General features: G+C 36.7%; 5 non-coding genes across 5 annotated transcripts; all 5 read left to right on the top strand.

Annotated features, from left to right (window-relative positions):
• Positions 1-1,163: 1,163 nt before the first annotated feature.
• Positions 1,164-1,246, top strand: trnal-uaa (transfer RNA leucine (anticodon UAA)). The gene has a single exon. It is a non-coding gene; the product is annotated as a tRNA-Leu (tRNA).
• Positions 1,247-1,693: 447 nt separating this feature from the next.
• On the top strand, positions 1,694-1,776 carry trnal-uaa (transfer RNA leucine (anticodon UAA)). Its single transcript has one exon. It is a non-coding gene; the product is annotated as a tRNA-Leu (tRNA).
• Positions 1,777-2,561: 785 nt separating this feature from the next.
• On the top strand, positions 2,562-2,644 carry trnal-uaa (transfer RNA leucine (anticodon UAA)). Its single transcript has one exon. It is a non-coding gene; the product is annotated as a tRNA-Leu (tRNA).
• A 237-nt stretch (positions 2,645-2,881) lies between these two features.
• Positions 2,882-2,964, top strand: trnal-uaa (transfer RNA leucine (anticodon UAA)). The gene has a single exon. It is a non-coding gene; the product is annotated as a tRNA-Leu (tRNA).
• An 887-nt stretch (positions 2,965-3,851) lies between these two features.
• On the top strand, positions 3,852-3,934 carry trnal-uaa (transfer RNA leucine (anticodon UAA)). Its single transcript has one exon. It is a non-coding gene; the product is annotated as a tRNA-Leu (tRNA).
• Positions 3,935-8,122: the final 4,188 nt, after the last annotated feature.

The following is an 8,122-nucleotide window of genomic DNA, read 5'->3' on the forward strand; positions in this document are numbered from 1 at the left end:
CCCCACTCTATTCAAACCCCACTCTAAAATAATTGGTTGAAGTTGAAGTACAGCATAGTTGAAGTACAGCATAGAGGGACAAATTCCAATGTGGAGTCTGTTGCAGTAAAAACAATTCTGGTTTCAACCCCACTCCTTCTAATTAAATTGAGTTTTTCAAGCTTTCTAAGTACTAATTATCCATTTGAAATGGCAGCTTTAAGTGGTAAGTCCAATAGTGCGGGTCTGCTGCAGTAAAAATAAAATAGTTGTCCCAACCAGGTTGGCCGAGTGGTTAAGGCGTTGGACTTAAGATCCAATGGACAAATGTCCTTGAAGTACAGCATGGAGAGTCAATCCAATGTGGAGTCTTGCAGTAAAAACAATTCTGCTTTCAACCCCACTCCTTGTAATTAAATTGAGCTTTTTAAGTACTAATTATGCATTTGAAATGGCTGCTTAAAACGATAAGTTCAAATGTGTGGGTCTGTTGCAGTAAAAAAAAAAGTATTTTCCCAACCAATGGACAAATGTCATTGTGGGTTCAAACCCCACTCCTGGTAATACAATAATAGTTTTTCAATTTGAAGTTTAAGCAGAAATTAAGAAGTTGAAGTACAGCATAGAGGGTCAAATTCCAATGTGGGGGTCTGTTGCAATATAAAAAAAGTCTGGTTTCAACCCCACTCATTTGGTAATTAAATTGAGTCTTTCAAGCTGTTTAAGCACTAATTATGCATTTGAAATGGCAAATTAAAACTATAAGTTCAAATGTGTGGGTCTGTTGCAGTAAAAAAAAAGTATTTTCACAACCAATGGACCAATGTCATTGTGGGTTCAAACCCAACCCCTAGTACTAAAAATTAGGTTTTCATTTTGATTTGTAAACACAAATTATGCATATAAATAGAAGCTTAAAGTGGTAGATTCAAATGTTAGGGTCTGCTGCAGTAAAAATAAAAAAGTTGCCACAACCAGGATGACCGAGTGGTTAAGGCGTTGGACTTAAAATCCAATGGACAAATGTCCTTGTGGGTTCAAACCACACTCCTGTTCATTAAAATGACTTTTTCAGTTTGATTTCCAATTATTTTAGAGTTCAAATTAAGCATTTGAAATTACAGCTTAAAGCGGTAAGTTCAATTGTGAGGGTCTGCTGCAGTAAAAATAAAACAGTTGTCCCAACCAGGATGGCCGAGTGGTTAAGGCGTTGGACTTAAGATCCAATGGACAAATGTCCTCGTGGGTTCAAACCCCACTCCTGGTAATAAAATAATTGGTTTTCATCTTGAAGTTTGAGCAGAAATTAAGAAGTTGAAGTATAGCATAGAGGGACAAATTCCAATGTGGAGTCTGTTGCAGTAAAAACAATTCTGGTTTCAACCCCACTCCTTGTAATTAAATTGAGTTTTTCAAGCTTTCTAAGTACTAATTATCCATTTGAAATGGCAGCTTTAAGTGGTAATTCCAATGGTGAGGGTCTGCTGCAGTAAAAATAAAATAGTTTTCCAAACCAGGTTGGCTGAGTGGTTAAGGCGTTGGACTTAAGATCCAAAGGACAAATGTCCTTGTGGTATCAAACCACACTCCTCTTCAATAAAAATGTCTATTTCATTTTGATTTTCAAGGACAAATTAAGCATTTGAAATTACAGCTTAATATGGTAAGTTCAATTGTGAGGGTCTGCTGCAGTATAAATAAAACAGTTGTCCCAACCAGGATGGCCGAGTGGTTAAGGCGTTGGACTTAAGATCCAATGGACAAATGTCCTCGTGGGTTCAAACCCCACTCCTGGTAATAGAATAATTGGCCTAAAATAATTGGTTTTAAGCAGAAATTAAGAAGTTGAAGTACAGCATGGAGAGTCAATCCAATGTGGAGTCTTGCAGTAAAAACAATTCTGGTTTCAACCCCACTCCTTGTTATTAAATTGAGCTTTTTAAGTACTAATTATGCATTTGAAATGGCTGCTTAAAACGATAAGTTCAAATGTGAGGGTCTGTTGCAGTAAAAAAAAATTTTTTTAAAAAGAGTCTTGTCCCAACCAATGCACAAATGTCATTGTTGGTTCAAACCCAACTCCTAGTCCTAAAAATTAGGTTTTCATTTTGATTTGAAAACACAAATTAGGCATTTTAAATAGAAGCTTAAAGTGGTGAATTCAAATGTGAGGGTCTGCTGCAGTAAAAATAAAATAGTTGTCCCAACCAGGATGGCCGAGTGGTTAACGCGTTAAGTGGTTAAGGCGCAGAAATTAAGAAATTGAAGTACAGCATAGAGGGGCAACTTCAAATGTGGGGGTCTGTTGCAATATAAAAAAGAGTCTGGTTTCAACCCCACCTCTGGTAGATAAATTGAGTCTTTCAAGCTGTTTAAGCACTAATTATGCATTTGAAATGGCAAATTAAAACTATAAGTTCAAATGTTCGGGTCTGTTGCAGTAAAAAAAAAAAGTTCCCAACCAATGGACAAATCTCATCGTGGGTTTGAACCCACGACAAATTAAGCATTTGAAATTATAGCTTAAAGCGGTAAGTTCAATAGTGACGGTCTGCTGCACTAGAAATAAATTAGTTGTCCCAACCAGGATGGCCGAGTGGTTAAGGTGTTGGACTTAAGATCCAATGGACAAATGTCCTCAGGGGTTCAAACCCCACTCCTGGTAATAAAATGATTGTTTTTCAACTTGAAGTTTGAGCAGAAGTTGAAGTGCAGCATAGAGGGACAAATTCCAATGTGGAGTCTGTTGCAGTAAAAACAATTCTGGTTTCAACCCCACTCCTTGTAATTCAATTGAGTTTTTCAAGCTTTCTAAGTTCTAATTATCCGATTGAAATGGCAGTTTTAAGCGGTAAGTCCAATAGTGAGGGTCTGCTGCAGTAAAAATAAAATATTTGTCCCAACCAGGATGGCCGAGTGGTTAAGGCGTTGGACTTAAAATCCAATGGACAAATGTCCTCGTGGGTTCAAACCCCACTCCTGGTAATAAAATAATTGGTTTTCAAGTTGAAGTTTAAGCAGAAATTAAGAAGTTGAAGTACAGCCATAGAGGGTCAAAATCCAATGTGAAGTCTTGCAGTAAAAATAATTTTGCTTTCAACCCCACTCATTGTAATTAAATTGAGCTTTTTAAGTACTAATTATGCATTTGAAATGGCAGCTTAAAACGATAAGTTCAAATGGTGAGGGTCTGTTGCAGTAAAAACATTTTCAAAAATTATAAAAGATTCTTGTCCCAACTAATGGACAAATGTCATCGTTAGTTCAAACTCAACTCCTAGTCCTAAAAATTAGGTTTTCATTTTGATTTGAAAACACAAATTAGGCATTTTAAAAAGAAGCTTAAACTGGTGAATTCAAATGTGAGGGTCTGCTGCAGTAAAAAATAAAATAGTTGTCCCAACCAGGATGGCCGAGTGGTTAAGGCGTTAAGTGGTTAAGGCGCAGAAATTAAGAAATTGAAGTACATTATAGAGGGGCAACTTCAAATGTGGGGGTCTGTTGCAATATAAAAAAAGTCTGGTTTCAACCCCACCTCTGGTAATTAAATTGAGTCTTTCAAGCTGTTTAAGCACTAATTATGCATTTGAAATGGCAAATTAAAACTATAAGTTCAAATGTGTGGGTCTGTTGCAGTAAGAAAATAATTTTTTTCCCAACGAATGGACAAATGTCATCGTGGGTTCAAATCCTAGTCCTAAAAATTAGGTTTTAATTTTCTTTTGAAAACACAAATTAGGCATCAAACCACACTCCTGTTAAATAAAATGACTTTTGATTTGCAAGGACAAATTAGGCATTTGAAATTATAGCTTAAAGCGGTAAGTTCAATAGTGAGGGTCTGCTGCAGTAAAAATAAAATAGTTGTCCTTACCAGGATGGCTGAGTGGTTAAGGTGTTGGACTTAAGTTCCAATGGACAAATGTCCTCGTGGGTTCAAACCCCACTCCTGGTAATAAAATAATTGGTTTTCAACTTGAAGTTTAAGCAGAAATTAAGAAGTTGAAGTACAGCATAGAGGGGCAAATTCCAGAGTGGAGTCTGTTGCAGTAAAAACAATTGTGGTTTCAACCCCACTCCTTGTAATTAAATTGAGTTTTTCAAGCTTTCTAAGTTCTAATTATCCATTTGAAATGGCAGCTTTAATGGCAGTCCTCGTGAATTCAAACCCCACTCCTGGTAATAAAATAATTTGTTTTCAATTTGAAGTTTAAGCAGAAATTAAGAAGTTGAAGTACAGCATAGAGGGTCAATCCAATGTGGAGTCTTGCAGTAAAAACAATTCTGGTTTCAACCCCACTCCTTGTAATTAAATTGAGTTTTTTAAGTACTAATTATCATTTGAAATGTCAGCTTAAAGCAGTAAGTTCAATAGTGAGGGTCTGCTGCAGTAAAAATAAAATAGTTGTTCCGGCCAGGATGGTTGTTCCGGCCAGGATAGTTGTTCCGAGTGGTTAAGGCGTTGGACTTAAGATCCAATGGACAAATGTCCTCGTGGGTCCAAACCCCACTCCTGGTAATAAAATATTTTGTTTTGAAGTTTAAGCAGAAATTAAGAAGTTGAAGTACAGCATAGAGGGTCAAAATCCAATGTGAAGTCTTGCAGTAAAAACAATTCTGCTTTCAACCTCACTCCTTGTAATTAAATTGAGCTTTTTAAGTACTAATTATGCATTTGAAATGGCAGCTTAAAACGATAAGTTCAAATGTGAGGGTCTGTTGCAGTAAAAAAAAAAAAAAAAAATTATAAAAGAGTCTTGTCCCAACCAATGGACAAATGTCATCGTTAGTTTAAACTCAACTCCTAGTCCTAAAAATTAGGTTTTCATTTTGATTTGAAAACACAAATCAGGCATTTTAAATAGAAGCTTAAAGTGGTGATTTCAAATGTGAGGGTCTGCTGCATTAAAAATAAAATAGTTTTTCCAACCAGGATGGCCGAGTGGTTAAGGCGTTAAGTGGTTAAGGTGCAGAAATTAAGAAATTGAAGTACAGCATAGATGGGCAACTTCAAATGTGGGGCTCTGTTGCAATATAAAAAAAGTCTGGTTTCAACCCGACCTCTGGTAATTAAATTGAGTCTATCAAGCTGTTTAAGCACTAATTATGCATTTGAAATGGCAAATTAAAAATATAAGTTCAAATGTGTGGGTCTGTTGCAGTAAAAAAAAAAGTATTTTCCCAACCAATGGACAAATGTCATCGTGGGTTCAAACCCAAATCCTAGTCCTAAAAATTAGGTTTTAATTTTGTTTTGAAAACACAAATTAGTCATCAAACCACACTCCTGTTCAACAAAATGACTTTTTCAGTTTGATAATTAAGCATTTGAAATTATAGCTTAAAGCGGTAAGTTCAATAGTGAGGCTCTGCTGCAGTAAAAATAAGATAGTTGTCCCAACCAGGATGGCCGAGCGGTTAAGGCGTTGGACTTAAGATCCAATGGACAAATGGCCCACTCCTGGTAATAAAATAATTGGTTTTCAACTTGAAGTCTAAGCAGAAATTAAGAAGTTGAAGTACAGCATAGAGGGGCAAATTCCAATGTGGAGTCTGTTGCAGTAAAAAAAAAAGTATTTTCCCAACCAATGGACAAATGTCATCGTTGGTTCAAACCCAACTCCTAGTCCTAAAAATTAGTTTTTCATTTTGATTTGAAAACACAAATTAGGCATTTTAAATAGAAGCTTAAAGTGGTGAATTCAAATGTGAGGGTCTGTTGCAGTTTTTTTTTCTAAAAGAATTATTTTGACAACCATGATGGCCGAATAAGGCGTTGGACTTTAGATCCAATGTACAAATGTCCTTGTGGCGTTGGACTTAAGTTCCAATGGACAAATGTCCTTGTGGGTTCAAACCACACTCCTGTTAATTAAAATGAGTTTTTCAGTTTGATTTTTAAGCACAAAATGTCCTTATGGCGTTGGACTTAAGATCCAATGGACAAATGTCCTTGTGGCGTTGGACTTAAGTTCCAATGGACAAATGTCCTTGTGGGTTCAAACCACACTCCTGTTCATCAAAATGAGTTTTTTCAGTTTGATTTGAAAAGACAAATTAAGGATTTGAAATTACAGCTTAAAGCGGTAGTTTCAATTGTGAGGGTCTGCTGCAGTAAAAATAAAATAGCTGTTCGAACCAGGATGGCCGAGTGGTTAAGGCGTTGGACTTAAGATCCAATGGACAAATGTCCACAAATGCTTTAAGCTGCCATTTCAAATGCATATTTTGTGCTTATAAATCAAGTTGAAATCCTTAATTTAACCACCAGGAGTGGTGTTTGAACCTACAAAGACATGAATCCATTTGATCTTACTGTAAGTCCAACAGGTAAGATGTCACAGTGTTTCAAAAGATTCAACAAAAGTAAAGAATCGGTTATCAGTTGTTTATGATGTAAGCCGCAGTATATGCGGCAGTGGCTAGTGGTTCATGTAGGTCAGTGGTTCTCAATCCTGGTCCTAGGGAGCCACTGCTCTGCACAGTTTGTATGTCTCCCTCATTTAACACACCTGATTCAGATCATCAGCTCGTTAGGAAAGAGCTTTATTAACTGAAGTGGGTGTGTCAGATAAAGGAGACATATAAAATGTGCAGAGCAGTGGCTCCCTAGGACCAAGATTGAGAACCACTGATGTAGGTTGTCTACAAACCAGAAGGTTGGTGGTTCAATCCCTGGTTTCACCTGACCAAGTGTCGAGGTGTCCATGAGCAAGACACCTAACCCCAGCTGCTCCCGACGAGCTGGATGGCGCCTTGCATGGCTGACACTGCCGTCGGTGTATGAATGAGTGAGTGAATGGGTGAATGTGAGGCAATATATAAAGCGCTTTGGTGGCCATTGGGTCTGTGTAAGCGCTATATAAATGCAGTCCATTTACCATATGAATGCTGCCTGTTATGAGTTTTTTCTGCTTTACTCTTAAAAGTATTTTCATCACTGTTATCATCAAAGAGTTATCATCATCTCTCAGCTTTTTCCAAAATCCATTAACTGTTCTTTCATTCGTGAACAATAGCCCTCATTTGACTAATTAAGCTGATGATTAAAGTTGGAGCAAAGCTAGATGCAGGCCTCACATAACTGCAACCTTGACCAGCTGTGAGTAAAAGCACGGTGACTTTGTCAAACCATTATGACAGTTATTACTTTGTTAACAAAGCTAATAAACTCTGCTACTCTGATATTTAGCAGATGATTTATGTGATTAAAAGTAATTTTCACATGTGTTGTGCAAGCACGATATTCACACCTCTAATTTCTAAAAAACAAAACTCTTATTTTGTCTGCATATTCAAGGTAATATGACCATACATTATCATAAAAACAACTATAAGTGAAATCAACTTGAAAAAGTATTGGACAGATATATTTGTACAACACTGAGTATCATTTTAAAAGAAACTGCACTGGTTTTCTTATTGAAGAAGTTAATTTCATATAGGAAATATATTCAATTGTTGAATATGTAATCAAAAGTGATGAAATGACACAAACAATATGGAAAGAAAGAAGCAATATTAAAGAAAATCACTGCACTAACTAAAATGCATGAATCAAAATCTTTTGTATTTTCTTTGTCATTTCTTGGTGTTTTTCACATTGGGGTTGTGTGTGTGTGTGTGTGTGTGTGTGTGTGTGTGGTGGAGGGGTTGCAGATTTCTTATAAGAGTGCAGAAGCCTCATTTAAGAATTTGGAAAAAAAGGGATTAAATAAGATATCGTAACCTCTCAATATAACTTCAGATTTTGCAGAACACTTCTCTCATTTACACTCCACAAAAATATTTTGCACAGACTAAAATAAATCAGGAGAGGGATGTCCTGTCATTTTGTACACACTCAAATAGCAGTTGCACAGTTTTGACTGGGTGGGATTAGATTAAATTCCTGTGTGAATTAAACTGTCCATCAGTCAATTACATGATACTGGCGGTTTGCTGACCTTCTTATCTAACCACATTAGTGTTTCTGAAGGGCAGTAATTGGAATAGGCTGGACAAAGAGCAATCATATCCTCTCCATCTCACAGTATCTCAAAGATGCATTTCTCATTGGCACAGGCTCCAGATCCGAATCATGGTGTTGGCCTTGGTGTTCAGTACACTTTGTCTCAGGCTGTGCAACCTTCGGGACACTACA

The sequence above is a fragment of the Rhinichthys klamathensis genome, unplaced genomic scaffold (assembly GCF_029890125.1).
Source record: "Rhinichthys klamathensis goyatoka isolate OS25496 unplaced genomic scaffold, OSU_Roscu_1.1 h1tg000466l_1, whole genome shotgun sequence".
Taxonomy (NCBI): domain Eukaryota; kingdom Metazoa; phylum Chordata; class Actinopteri; order Cypriniformes; family Leuciscidae; genus Rhinichthys; species Rhinichthys klamathensis.